The following is a 13426-nucleotide window of genomic DNA, read 5'->3' as shown; positions in this document are numbered from 1 at the left end:
TTGTCACAGTTTCTCACTGAACATGACCAAATGCGGCCGTGCTAGTTCATGAGCACGACTGGACTGAAGGTGCAGACCGCTATTAGTGTATCCAGAATCGTGGTAGTTTAATATACATATTAAACGTGACTGGACTGGTAGTGGCAAATTGGACATTACTCAGAATTTAAACCTAGCCGCACCTAGCCTCTCACTCCGGTGAAGAGAGTTAGAACGCAAGGGGGTTTATTTTCTGCCCAGTTAACGTGACAGAAAATTGGCGTCACAGACAGGACTGCCATGGATAAACTGCTGCAAAAATACGGTTGTGTCCCTTCCCAAGTCAGGAAGGAGTGGGCCCAGAAGTTTTGGAAGGACGAAGAGAAAGCTGTCAAACATATTGAACAGTGTCAGGTTTCACAAAAGCTCCGAATGGGTAAAGGTAAAGGAGTGATTTGTGCTGCGTTAGGCGCCTGTTTATCTTGTGCACAAAAAGAAGCTAAAGAAGCCCCTGCTCCTCCTCTGGTCTCTGCCGTAGAACATGCAGCTTTAAAATCAGAAAAAGAGGTGCTGAAATCAGCATTAGCTTTCCAGAAGGAGACAGGAGAAAAATTAGAAACTCAGGTTAGCAAACTTACAAACCAAGTTGATGAGCTCTTGGGGGAAAATCAGCAACTTAGGATGTTGTTGGAAAAGATGAGTGGGCTTTTAGATAAAATGCAGCCTTCTGACCAGGTCCAGCAGATTCGTAAGTTAATGCATTACCCGAGCTCAGGAATGCAGACTGAAGATTTTTGGTGTAACAGTGATGATGCGAGGTCAGTGAAGTCGAAGGGACTTTTAAATCCCAAGTGATTCCCTTGCGACCTCTGGTTAAAACTGAAACAGCTGTTGGTGATGATGATGAAATCCATGCCACTACACGTACCGTGCCGTGGACACCGACAGAGTTGGAAAGAATAAAAGACAAATACTCCAGGCAGCCAAGCGAGTCAGCTGTTGAATATGTGTGGCGAGTTTCTGCTGAAGGCGGAGATAGAATTATGTTAAGTGAGGATGAAGCGGGAGACACCTGGGGACCTGGAGTGTTTTTAACCACTATGCCCGGAGATCATTGTTATTCCCTAACCACTCGAGCAGCCTACTGGGCAGGCGGTATGGATCCGCGGGAAAGGGGAGAGCCGCTAGAGATTAGAGCTAAGGGTTACTCTGACCTGTCTGCAGCAGTACGAGAAGCAGCTTGTCTGCAAGCTATGTATGACCGGGAGGAGTTTCGAAAATCCCCGATGTTAGCTCCTACTGACCCAGACCGACTAGCCCCTCTCATCCGTGGTTTCCCCGATTGCCTTAAGCCATTTACGGTCGAAACTCGAAACTGCATATGGGAGATGCGTGATAACCCTAACCATGGTCGGGGTCGGCGTAACCATATACCCCCTTGGAATGAAATGGTCGAGTTCAGGATCCTGCGTGGAGGAAGTAGGGCGATAAGCAGGATCAAAACCCTGGACCTCAGGAGGGCTGACTTTGCCCTCTTCAAGGAGCTACTGGGAGGAATCCCGTGGGCCAGGGCTCCCGAAGGCAGGGGGGTCCATGAGTGCTGGTCGCTCTTTAAACAACACTTCTTCCATGCACAGGAGCAATGCATCCCCCTGAGAAAGAAATCGAGCAAAGGAGGCAGGAGACCTGCATGGTTAAACAAGGAGCTTCTAGCAGAGATCAGGCAGAAGAGAAAGGTCCATGGAATGTGGAAAGAGGGACAGGCCACTTGGGAAGAGTACAGAAACGTGGTGAGAGCATGCAGGGATGCGACGAGGAAGGCCAAGGCCCACCTGGAATTGAAGCTGGCAAGGGATGTCAAAAACAACAAGAAGGGCTTCTTCAACTACATCAGCAGCAAAAGGAAGGCTAGGGACAACGTGGGGCCACTGCTGGATGAGGCGGGTGTCCTGGTGACGGAGGATGCGGAGAAGGCAGACCTACTGAATGCCTTCTTTGCTTCAGTCTTCAGTGCTAAGACTGGCCCTCAGGAATCCCAGGCCCCGGAGGTAAGAGAAGAAGCCCACAGAGAGGACGACTTTCCCTTGGTCGAGGAGGACTGTGTGAGGGATCGCTTAAGTGATCTGGATGTCCACAAATCCATGGGCCCCGATGGAATGCACCCACGAGTGCTGAGGGAGCTGGCGGATGTCATTGCTGAGCCACTCTCCGTCATCTTTGAGAGCTCCTGGAGGACAGGAGAGGTGCCCGAGGACTGGAGAAAGGCCAATGTCACTCCAGTCTTCAAAAAGGGCAAGAAGGAGGACCCAGGGAACTACAGGCCGGTCAGCCTCACCTCCATCCCGGGAAAGGGGATGGAGCAGCTTATCCTGGAGGCCATCATGAAGCAAGTGGAAGAAAAGAAGGTTATCAGGAGTAGTCAGCATGGCTTCACCAAGGGGAAATCATGCCTGACCAATCTGATAGCTTTCTACGATGACATGACTGGCTGGGTAGACGAAGGGAGAGCTGTGGATGTTGTCTACCTTGACTTCAGCAAGGCTTTCGACACAGTCTCCCATGATATCCTCCTAGGGAAGCTGAGGAAGTGTGGGCTGGATGAGTGGTCGGTGAAGTGGATAGAGAACTGGCTGAATGGCAGAACTCAGAGGGATGTCATCAGCGGCGCTGAGTCTAGTTGGAGGCTGGTAACAAGTGGTGTCCCCCAGGGGTCAGTACTGGGCCCAGCCTTGTTCAGCTTCTTCATCAACGACCTGGATGAAGAGTTAGAATGTACCCTCAGCAAGTTTGCTGATGACACCAAACTGGGAGGAGTGGTAGATACACCAGAAGGCTGTGCGGCCATTCAGCGTGACCTGGATAGGCTGGAAAGCTGGGCAGAGAGGAACCTGATGAGGTTCAACAAGGGCAAGTGCAGGGTCCTGCACCTGGGGAGGAACAACCTCATGCACCAGTACAGGCTTGGGGTGGACCTGCTGGAGAACAGCTCTGCAGAGAGGGACCTGGGCGTCCTGGTGGATGACAGGTTAACCATGAGCCAGCAGTGTGCCCTGGCTGCCAAGAAAGCCAATGGGATCCTGGGGTGCATCAAGAAGAGTGTGGCCAGCAGGACGAGGGAGGTTCTCCTTCCCCTCTACACTGCCCTGGTGAGGCCTCATCTGGAGTACTGTGTCCAGTTCTGGGCTCCCCAGTTCAAGAAAGATGAGGAGCTACTGGAGAGAGTCCAGCGGAGGGCTACAAGGATGGTGAGGGGACTGGAGCATCTCTCCTACGAGGAAAGGCTGAGGGAGCTGGGCTTGTTCAGCCTGAAGAAGAGAAGGCTGAGAGGGGACCTTATAAATGCTTACAAATATCTGAAGGGTGGGTGTCAGGAGGATGGGTCCAGACTCTTTTCAGTGGTGCCCAGTGACAGGACAAGGGGCAATGGGCACAAACCGAGGCACAGGAAGTTCTGTCTGAACATGAGGAAGAACTTCTTCCCTCTGAGGGTGACGGAGCCCTGGAACAGGCTGCCCAGGGAGGTGGTGGATTCTCCTTCTCTGGAGATATTCAAGACCCGCCTGGACAAGGTCCTGTGCAGCTTGCTGTAGGTGACCCTGCTTCGGCAGGGGGGTTGGACTGGGTGACCCACAGAGGTCCCTTCCAACCCCTACTATTCTGTGATTCTGTGATTCTGTGATTCTGTGATTCTGTACAGGAAATAGACAAATACAGACGCCAAATGGGCTGGGCTACCCTAAATGGTGAAAAGCCCCTCGATCCTACCCGAAGGATTCGCCAGGTCCACATAAAAGACTTCAAATCTGATCAAATGGATACTCACAACCCTAAACCTGATGGGAGATTTAAACCTGATAAGGAGCGAAATGAGTTGTGGCGTAAAGCCCTGGACTTGGTGGTACCTCGACGGCTCCTGCACGGTGTCCCTACGGAAGATCTCTGTGCACTGGTCCAATCTTTAACTAGAAAAAATAATTCGCTTGGGGTAAAGCATCCAACCGGAGAATCTCCTGGTTGTGACAGTGTTGTGCCTTCTGCACCAGAATCTAACTTGATTGATTTGTCATAGCCCCAGCAAAAAAACTCCCATCCCCGGGGAGGGCAGAGAGCCACCCTGCCCGGCGGGTACTAGCAATTCAATGGCTCCCTGGTAAAATCAACGAACCTATTATCGCCCTTCCCATTGTACCCCGAAAAATATTAACCAAATTTCTTATCGATACCGGGGCCCAAATGTCAGTAATCACTAATAAAACAGCACAGCTTTTGGGCATAAAACCCACCCGACGCAAAGTCAAATTTATGGGGATTGATGGTGTGATAAAAACATGCCCCACTGCAAAAATTACCCTCTGGTTACCAGGAGAACAGAGAATGACCAGGAAAGAAGTGTTAGTGGGTGCTGCACACACTAATCTTTTAGGATGTGATTTGCTGCACGGGTGAGTGTGGAAACTCCCTGATGGAACTGTGTGGAGCTTTGCAGGACATGAAAAGGGGTTAGGCACAGTGACACTGAGTCTGCTAGAAACCTTCATACCATTACCCCCTTCTAAAATCACTAATGTTCGGCAATACCCATTGCTAACAGCAGCACTTACCAGTATTGATGGGGTGGTAGTAAAACTGAAAAATAGAGGTAAATGCCAATACTACACCCCTAACTGCCGCAGTTCCAAATATTGCTGAAGTGGTGAAATATCCTACAGGTTTTTATGCAGGACAACCTGGGCTAGTAGAAATGCCTCAAATTGGAGCAGCGTCAATGGTACTAGTCACTCCTAAACATCCCTATGCATGGGAAGCCAAAGATTGCTCAGGAAAGATACACTGGATCAGCACCCAGTGGATTTCACCTTCCTTTTAACCCCGTCGGTCAACAAAAACCGAGCGTGTTTTCCTTCTTTTTTGTGTTCACAGGAATTCTGGATGAACTGCACGTGGACGGATGCATTGGCTTACGCTAACCTCGAGTACATCCAAGGGATTTTGTCCCTCATTCTAGCTATAATAGTATTTCTACTTTGAATGAGTTTAACAACTGTCATCATATACGACAACAGGGAATTGCAAGTACATGAATCAGAATGGAAGCATTCGATGCATAGATGGAAAGTTGACAAAGGAAAAACAATCCACATAAGTTGTCGAACCTTTAATGCTAGCAGTAGAAAAAATTTCCCTCCTTCAACCCAAGTTACTATCAGGAAATTTCCTGAACAAAAAACAGAACCCACAATAGATAGGAAGCATTGTGCATCTGATGTTTGTTGGTTCAATTTTACTATATGTCCTGGGTTTGGCCAGGACAGGGTTAATTTTCACCGGACTCCAGGAAGGGGCACAGCCAGGCGGGCTGACCCAACCTGTAACCAAGGTGATGGAATCAGTTAACCACAAACATGAACAGTGCTGCTATGTTCCTGGTACAGCCCTACCCACCTGGACATTAGGTCTGGGAACAGAGGGTCTAGTCTCTAGGTAACCATTAATGTTAAACAACAGTAGTGAAGGGGATTTTTAATAGAACTAGCATTACCCAATAGTTGCAGGTGCATTTATAGTACCTATCTATTGTGTAAATTAACTGAAGCAGAGAGTCTTGCATCTCCATACAAAGGGGTCAGTTTTTAAAAGGGGCTGGAAGTCGCCTAGAACGGGTCAAGATGACCCTGCTGTGTGGATGGGAGCCAGAAGAGAACTGAGTTCGCACAGAAACTGTGATGAAGAGGATGAGCCTTCATCTTGGACCCCCGACGACCACCACTAGGAGGCACTGTGCAAGCGCAGCTGGGAGGAGTCTATGGAAATGACTTCTTGGAGCTGATTTTAATATGGAAATTACTTCTTGGAATTGATTTTAATATGAAAGGGATAGGTTATGCATATGTATAGGTGGATTGGGAAACCTAAGGAATATGTATATTTTTGATCTATATAAACTGCATGGAAAAGGTATGAGGTATGCCCGTTCGGTGGAATTATCCCCCGTGCATCCAGTACTGCAATAAAGAATGCCTGCCTTTTAACACTACAGTGGTGTTATGAGGTTTTATTCCCGGATTTTTGGTGACAAACCTGGCCAAACAGAGCAGGGTATTCCATACCATGTGCCATCATGCTGGGTTCCGGTGGGGGGGAGCGGGGCAGCGGGAACTCACTCGCGGCTCGGGAGCGCAGACACCGGTCCGGTCCGAGAAAACGGCTCTGTGGGTCATGCGGTTTGTGTTGTGTTTTCTCCCATCCATAAGCTGATCCGGTGACTGGAGAGTCAAGGAGTGATCAGCAATACTCATTCACCCTTTAGCAGTCCCATATAGCCAGTGCAAAAATCTAATGGAAAGTGGAGGCTAACAGTGGACTACCAAGGCATGAATGAAGTCACACTGCTGCTGAGTGCTGCCGTATCAGACATGCTGGAACTCCAACATGAACTGGAGTCAAAGGTCGCCAAATGGTATGCAATAATTGATATCACTAATGTGTTTTTCTCAATCCCTTTGGTGGCAGACTGCAGGCCACAGTTCGCTTTCACTTGGAGGCGCATCCAATGCACCTGGAATCGACTGCCCCAGGGGTAGAAACACAATCCTATCATTTGTCATGGATTGATACAGACTGCACTGGAACAGGGTGAAGCTCCTGAACACCTGCAGTATATTGATGACATCATTGTGTGGGGCAACACAGTGGAGGAAGTGTTTGAGAAGGGGAGAAGAATAACCCAGATTCTTTTGAAAGCTGGTTTTGCTATAAAACAAAGGTAAAAAAAGGTAGAAAAGTAAGGTCAAAGGACCTGCACAGGAAATCCAGTTTTTAGGAATAAAGAGGCAAGATGGGCGTTTTCAGATCCCAATGGATATGATCAATAAAATAACAGCTATGTCTCCACCAACTAACAAGAAAGAAACACAAGCTTTCTTACTTAGGTGTTGTGTTTTTTTGGAGAATGCATATTCCAGGTTATAGTCTGTTCGTAAGCTCTCTCTATCGAGTGACCTGGAAGAACAATGACTTTGAATGGGGCCCCTAGCAACGACAAACCTTTGAACAGATTAAATGGGAGACTGTTCATGCAGTAGCACTTGGGCCAGTCTAGGCAGGACAAGATGTGAAAAACGTGCTCTACACCTCAGCCAGGGATAATAGCCCCACCTGGAGCCTCTGGCAGAAAGCACCAGGGGAGACTCAAGGTCAACCCCTAGGGTTTTGGAGCTGGGGATACAGAGGATCTTAAACCCATTAAAATGAAAAAGAAATATTAGCACCATATGAAGGAATTCGAGTAGCTTCAGTAGTAGTTGGTACTGAAGCATAGCTCTTTTTGGCACCTCGATTGCCTGTGCTGGGCTGGATGTTCAAAAAGAGAATCTCCTCTACGCATCATGCAACTGATGCTATGTGGAGTAAGTGGGTCACACTGATCACACAGCGGGCCTGAATGGGAAACCCCAGTCGCCCAGGAATTCTGGAAGTGATCGTGTGTTGGCGTGGGTTACGGATCCGTTGTAACGATGTGACCCCAATATGAGTATGATCGTACAGCTTTATTAGTCAGCAAAACAAGGTTTATATAGCAAAACTATTACAGCATCTGAATGGTTAAAACCCCAACCCATATATAGGCAAAACTACTGCAACTCGTTGTGATTGGTGCAGGGCTGCATCTCGAAGTGAAAACAGTACTGTGGCAGGAAACAGCAACGTGGCAGGAAGGAAGTGACAGTGTGGCAGGAAACGGTGACGTTCCCCCTGCTCCAGTGTCCCGAGCTCGTCGCTCTGCCTTCCCAGCAGGGTTCCGTGTCAGCCGCTCCCAAGGCTCACTTCCGGATCGGAACCTGGGTTGCTCAACACACCAAACTATGTCCCCTCTCGTCCAGCCAGGACTCCACAATCGTGGACTGGTCAGAAGGCAGAAACTTTGGAGTGTTGCCAGAGGAGGAGGTGATGCATGCTGAAGAGGCCCCTCTGTATAATAAATTACCAGAAAATGAGAAGCAATATGCCCTGTTCATTGATGGGTCCTGTCGCATTGTGGGAAAGCAGCGGAGGTGGAAGGCTGCTGTGTGGAGTCCTACATGACAAGTCACAGAAACTGCTGAAGGAAAAGATGAATCGATTCAGTTTGCAGAAGTGAAAGCCATCCAGCTGGCTTTAGACATTGCTGAATGAGAAAAGTGGCCAATGCTCTATCTCTGTATTGACTCATGGATGGTGGAAAATGCCCTGTGGGGGTGGCTATAGCAATGGAAGCAGAGCAACTGGCAGCGCAGAGGCAAACCCATCTGGGCTGCCCCATTGTGGCAAGATATTGCTGCCCAGCTAGACAAGCTGGTTGTAAAAGTGCGTCACGTGGATGCTCACATACCCAAGAGTCGGGCCACTGAGGAACATCAAATCAGCCAGCAGGTGGACCAGGCTGCTAAGATTGAAGTGGCTCAAATGGATCTGGACTGGCAACAGAAGGGTGAGCTCTTTACAGTTCAATAGGCCCATGACACATCAGGACATTTAGGAAGGGATGCAACATACAAATGGGCTCGTGACCGAGGGGTGGACTTGACCATGGACACCATCGCACAGGTTATCCATGAATGTGAAACATGCGCTGCAATCAAGCAAGCCAAGCAGGTAAAGCCTTTTTGGGATAGAGGATGATGGCTGAAATATCAATATGGGGAAGGCTGGCAGATTGATTATATCACACTGCCACGAATGTGCCATTGCTAGCACTATGTGCTTACACTGGTGGAAGTGACTACTGGATGGCTGGAAACCTACCCTGTGACCCATGCCACTGCCCGGAACACCATCCTGGGCCTTGAAAAGCAAGTCCTAAGGCGACACAGCACCCCTGAAAGAATTGAATCAGACAATGGGACTCATTTCCAAAACAACCTCATAGACACCTGGGCCAAAGGCATGGCATTGAGTGGGTGTATCACATCCCCTATCATGTACCAGCCTCTGGGAAAATTGAACAATATTACACATTTAGCAGAAGCCACCTGGCTAGTTAACACTAGAGGATCTGCCAGTTGACCTGGCCCTGCCCAATCAAAACCCCTGCGCACTGTGGAAGGAGATAAGGTCCCCACAGTACATATAAAGGAACTGGTTGGGAAAGACAGTCTGGGTTTTTCCTTCCTCAGAAAAGGGTAAACATATTTGTGGGATTGTTTTTGCTCAAGGACCTGGGTGCACTTGGTGGGTAATGCAGAAGGATGGGGGAGTCCAATGTGTACCTCAAGGTGATTTAATCCTGGGTGAAAATGATCCATGATTTGAGTTGTATGGTGGCAGTATTACATGATGCTGTATGTCACCACTGCTGTGGCTGCCATATGTCAAAGGTATTATAGCAGGAACTTCTTGCTGCTAGCCAAGCTAGAGGCAAGAAGAGGAATTCATTGCAATGTTAAAACTTAAGGCTGAGTCCAAAGGGGTGTGGAATATAATGGAAATAATACCTTTAAATTGTTGTAACCCATGATCTGAGTTGCATGTTATAGGAAATACTATAGCAAGAACCTCCTGAACCAATGGAGGACAAGCCTTACAACAAGCAGTGCAAGTGCAGCAGTGATCCAACCTGAGCTGGCTTTGGTGCCCAGTAACTCCATGCAACATACCAGCTCTCCTGTCCCGAGTGACCATCAAAACTAGGACAGGAAGGGAGGTGGTAGTTAATGAGGATGTATTGGATAGTGTGGGACCTGAGCATAAAACGATATGGAAACAACATGTTTCATAAACGATATGGAAAAAGGAGTGGAGAATGTGCTGGTTTTGGCTGTGATAGAGTTAAATTTTTTCACAGTAGCTTGTAAGGAGCTATGCTTTGGATTTGTGCTGGAAACAGTGTTGATAATACAGGGATGTTTTAGTTATTGCTGAGCAGTGCTTCCACAGAGTCAAGGCCTTTTCTGCTCCTCACACTGCCCTGCCAGCGAGTAAGCTGGGGGTGCACAAGAATTTGGGATGGGACACAGCTGGAACAGCTGACCCCAACTGGCCAAAGGGATATTCCATACCATATGACATCATGCTCAGCAATAAAACTAGGGGGGAGGGTGGGGGGGGGGATGCTGCTCGGGGACTGGTTGGGCATCGGTCAGCTGGTGGTGAGCAATTGTTTTCATTTGCATCACTTGCCTTTCTTGGATTTTATTTCTCTCTTTGTTATTTTCCTTTTCATTACAATTTATTATTATTATTTTATTTCAATTATTAAACTGTCTTTATCTCAACCCACAAGTTTTCTCACTTTTACCCTTCCAATTCTCTCCTCCCATCCCACCGAGGGAAAGTGAGCGAGTGACTGTGTGGTGCTTAGTTGCCAGCTGGGATTAAGCCATGACAACCATGCAGTATTACTGGGGCAGCCTTTGGCTTTGTGCTGTGCTGCAAGACACAGGCAACACTGTCCACTAAAACGGAAACCCAGAACAAAATACCAACTTGAAAAGAACGTGTGCATGGTGATGTAGTGATCCTAATTAGAAGACAACTGTACATCGAGGATTTAGTGATCCACACAACAATTAACCTAAGTAAGCCAAGGCCTGCATTGTGCTGCAGATATCCCTTAGCCACAAGATAAACTTAGCCAGCTTATTGTAACAGAAGAGCCTGCAGACAGCTCTCACCTGGTACCAGTGATTACACCCCCTGCATTTTCTTGCCTTGATCTAAAAGTAAAGCAGTGAGTTCTTATGTAAACATCCTTTCTGTTTGACAGTAGAAATGAACAGAGTTGTTTTCTTGTAAGAAAACCCTATAAGAGCTCAAATGACCAAAATGGGGTAACCCTTTCTTCAGACAGGGTTTGCATTGTGTGCTGCACCCTGATCAGAAGCCCATTCAATGCTGCACAACTCGGGGTTCACAGTGTCTGAAGGGACGTAACATCACAGAATCACAGAATGGTCGGGGTTGGAAGGGACCTCTGTGGGTCACCCAGCCCAACCCCCTGCCCAAGCAGGGTCACCCACAGCAGGCTGCACAGCACTGCGGCCAGGCGGGGCTTGAATATCTCCAGAGAAGGAGACTCCACAGCCTCCCTGGGCAGCCTGTTCCAGTGCTCCGTCACCCTCAGAGGGAAGAAGTTCTTCCTCATCTTCAGACGGAACTTCCTGTGCCTCAGTTTGTGCCCATTGCCCCTTGTCCTGTCGCTGGGCATCACTGAAAAGAGCTTGGCCCCATCCTCCTGACACCCACCCTGCAGATATTTGTAAGCATTTATAAGGTCCCCTCTCAGCCTTCTCTTCTCCAGGCTGAACAAGCCCAGCTCACTCAGCCTCTCCTCGTAGGGGAGATGTTCCAGTCCCCTCATCATCCTCGTAGTCCTCCGCTGGACTCTCTCCAGTAGCTCCTCATCTTTCTTGAACTGGGGAGCCCAGAACTGGACACAGCACTGCAGATGGGGCCTCACCAGGGCAGAGTAGAGGGGGAGGAGAACCTCCCTCGACCTGCTGGCCACACTCCTCCTAATGCACCCCAGGATGCCATTGGCCTTCTTGGCAGCCAGGGCACACTGCTGGCTCATGGTTAACCTGTCGTCCACCAGGACACCCAGGTCCCTCTCTGCAGAGCTGCTCTCCAGCAGAATGAAGCATCCCCACCAGAGATGAGATTCCTCACGGGAGACTTGTACAGGGAGCCGTTGCTAAATGCTACCGTCTGAGTTTTTTTAACCGACATGTGTACATAAGAGATCTTGTTTATTAGATTTGTAACATTATCTATACTATCCTCTCCTTTATAGCATTAGCTCTAATAAATAGCATTTTAAATGATACATTACAGAGTCTAAGCGCCCTTCTTACCTGGATCATCATGAACCAGCATCTCCTGGTGCAAAACACCCTCCTCCCTCTCTACTCCCAAATCCCTATAGCCCCAATCCCCTTCTGCCCTCTCCCCCACCCCTCCCTCTTTCCAGCTCCCCATACTCTCTCCTCCATACCCCCAACTCCCTTCTCCTTTCCCCCTTCCCCACAATCCCCTCTCCCTACTTTCCCCTCTTCCCCTTCCCTTCAACCCCACACCCCTGTGCCTCTTCCCCCTACCCTCTTAGCTACTCTCCCTTCTTCCCCCCTCCCCATACCTCCCTCTCACTTCCTGTCCCCCTCCCCATTTTCCCCATCTCCCTCTCCTTCTTACCCCTCCCCCCTTCTCCCCTTCCCTCCTCCTCTCCCTACCCCCTCCTTCCTTCCCCTACCACCCCTCCCCCATCCAATCCATTGCCCCCCCCCATGATAGGTGTTTTACCTTTACAATTTCTTTTCTAGACTAATGTCTTTTCGCAAAAGACAAAAAGTTGCAAGGAAAGCAAATGAAATTCTGCAAGTCCCAAACTTTTTGCTTTTTCATCATTCTTTATAAGATTCTGCCTTCCCCCCTTCCCAACTATGTGGCTCTCACTTCTGGGGACAGGCATGCCATTGCTATCTTAAACCTCTTATGGGAAAGCTCCTGCAGCAGTCAGGAGCTGTGCAAGGTTTGGAGTTCCCCCTCCCCATTCTGAAACACATCCCTATCCTTTGGAGCCTAACACTAGTAAGAGGCAGAATGAAAAAAAATGCACAGAAAAGTATGGAAATATCCCACTAAAATGGCTTAGTTCACCTATGACAAATCAGTATGTTACTGTGGCCACAAGGTCGCCCCCTCTTCACTTCTCAGCACTTCGCAGCCTAAGCAGGAACACTGAGAATTATCAAGACCAGGTAAAACCCACGCGTGTGCAACATGGCACCTGTTGCAGGCAGGCTGGCATTTACCTTTCTCGGCTGATTAAGTTACCCGAACACCCTCAGCATTGCAGGAGTCAGGCAGCCAGGACGGGGCAGGAAGCACCAGGGCATGTGTCAGATTTATCCCTGCTTGCTACACCTCCCCAAATTACAGAGAGCGTTTTGCAAGCCACACTGGAAAGGAGAGGGAATGGGAAGTACCATGAACCACCTCGCTGAACTTGTCTCCTTCCTCAAGGCTGCTGTCGGGTTGCTGTCATTCCTCGCTCTCTGGCGTCCTTACGAGGGGACGAGGAAGGAGATCTCCGTGCCACCCGCAAAGGCGCAGCCCCACCGCTACAGCAGCGTGTTCTACAACAAGGGCGAGCGGGAGGACTCTTCTCGTTGCCTCCCGCGGCACGCAGGCAGTTGTCAGAGGCCGAAATGGTGGAGGAGACAGCAGTCTTTCCTAGTTTGGAAGAAGGGGAGAGCCCCATCCAGTACCTCACGGCTATCCCTGCGGTGAGGGGTGCCGATCCTCCTTTCTATTGGCTGTGTATTTCCTTTTCCTTCCTGTGTGCAGTAGCAGCGGCTATTGGACAGAAAAGGAATGAAGAAAAAACGAGAGAAAAAATTTAAAAAACCCAAAACGTGGAGAAGGAAAAAAACTGGGAGACCTTGAGCTTAGGATGGGAAAGAGCTGAGGGGTA

General features: G+C 48.9%; 1 long non-coding RNA gene across 1 annotated transcript; it reads right to left on the bottom strand.

Moving 5' to 3' along the window:
* Nucleotides 1-7511: 7511 nt before the first annotated feature.
* Nucleotides 7512-13249, bottom strand: LOC142365629 (uncharacterized). Its single transcript, XR_012766512.1, has 2 exons — nt 12939-13249; nt 7512-8077 (listed from the first exon to the last, which is right to left on the bottom strand). It is a non-coding gene; the product is annotated as an uncharacterized LOC142365629 (long non-coding RNA).
* Between the last annotated feature and the right edge of the window lie 177 nt (nt 13250-13426).

The sequence above is a fragment of the Opisthocomus hoazin genome, chromosome W (genome assembly GCF_030867145.1).
Source record: "Opisthocomus hoazin isolate bOpiHoa1 chromosome W, bOpiHoa1.hap1, whole genome shotgun sequence".
In the NCBI taxonomy this organism is placed as follows: Eukaryota; Metazoa; Chordata; class Aves; order Opisthocomiformes; family Opisthocomidae; genus Opisthocomus; species Opisthocomus hoazin.
This window is presented reverse-complemented; position numbering and strand designations above follow the sequence as displayed.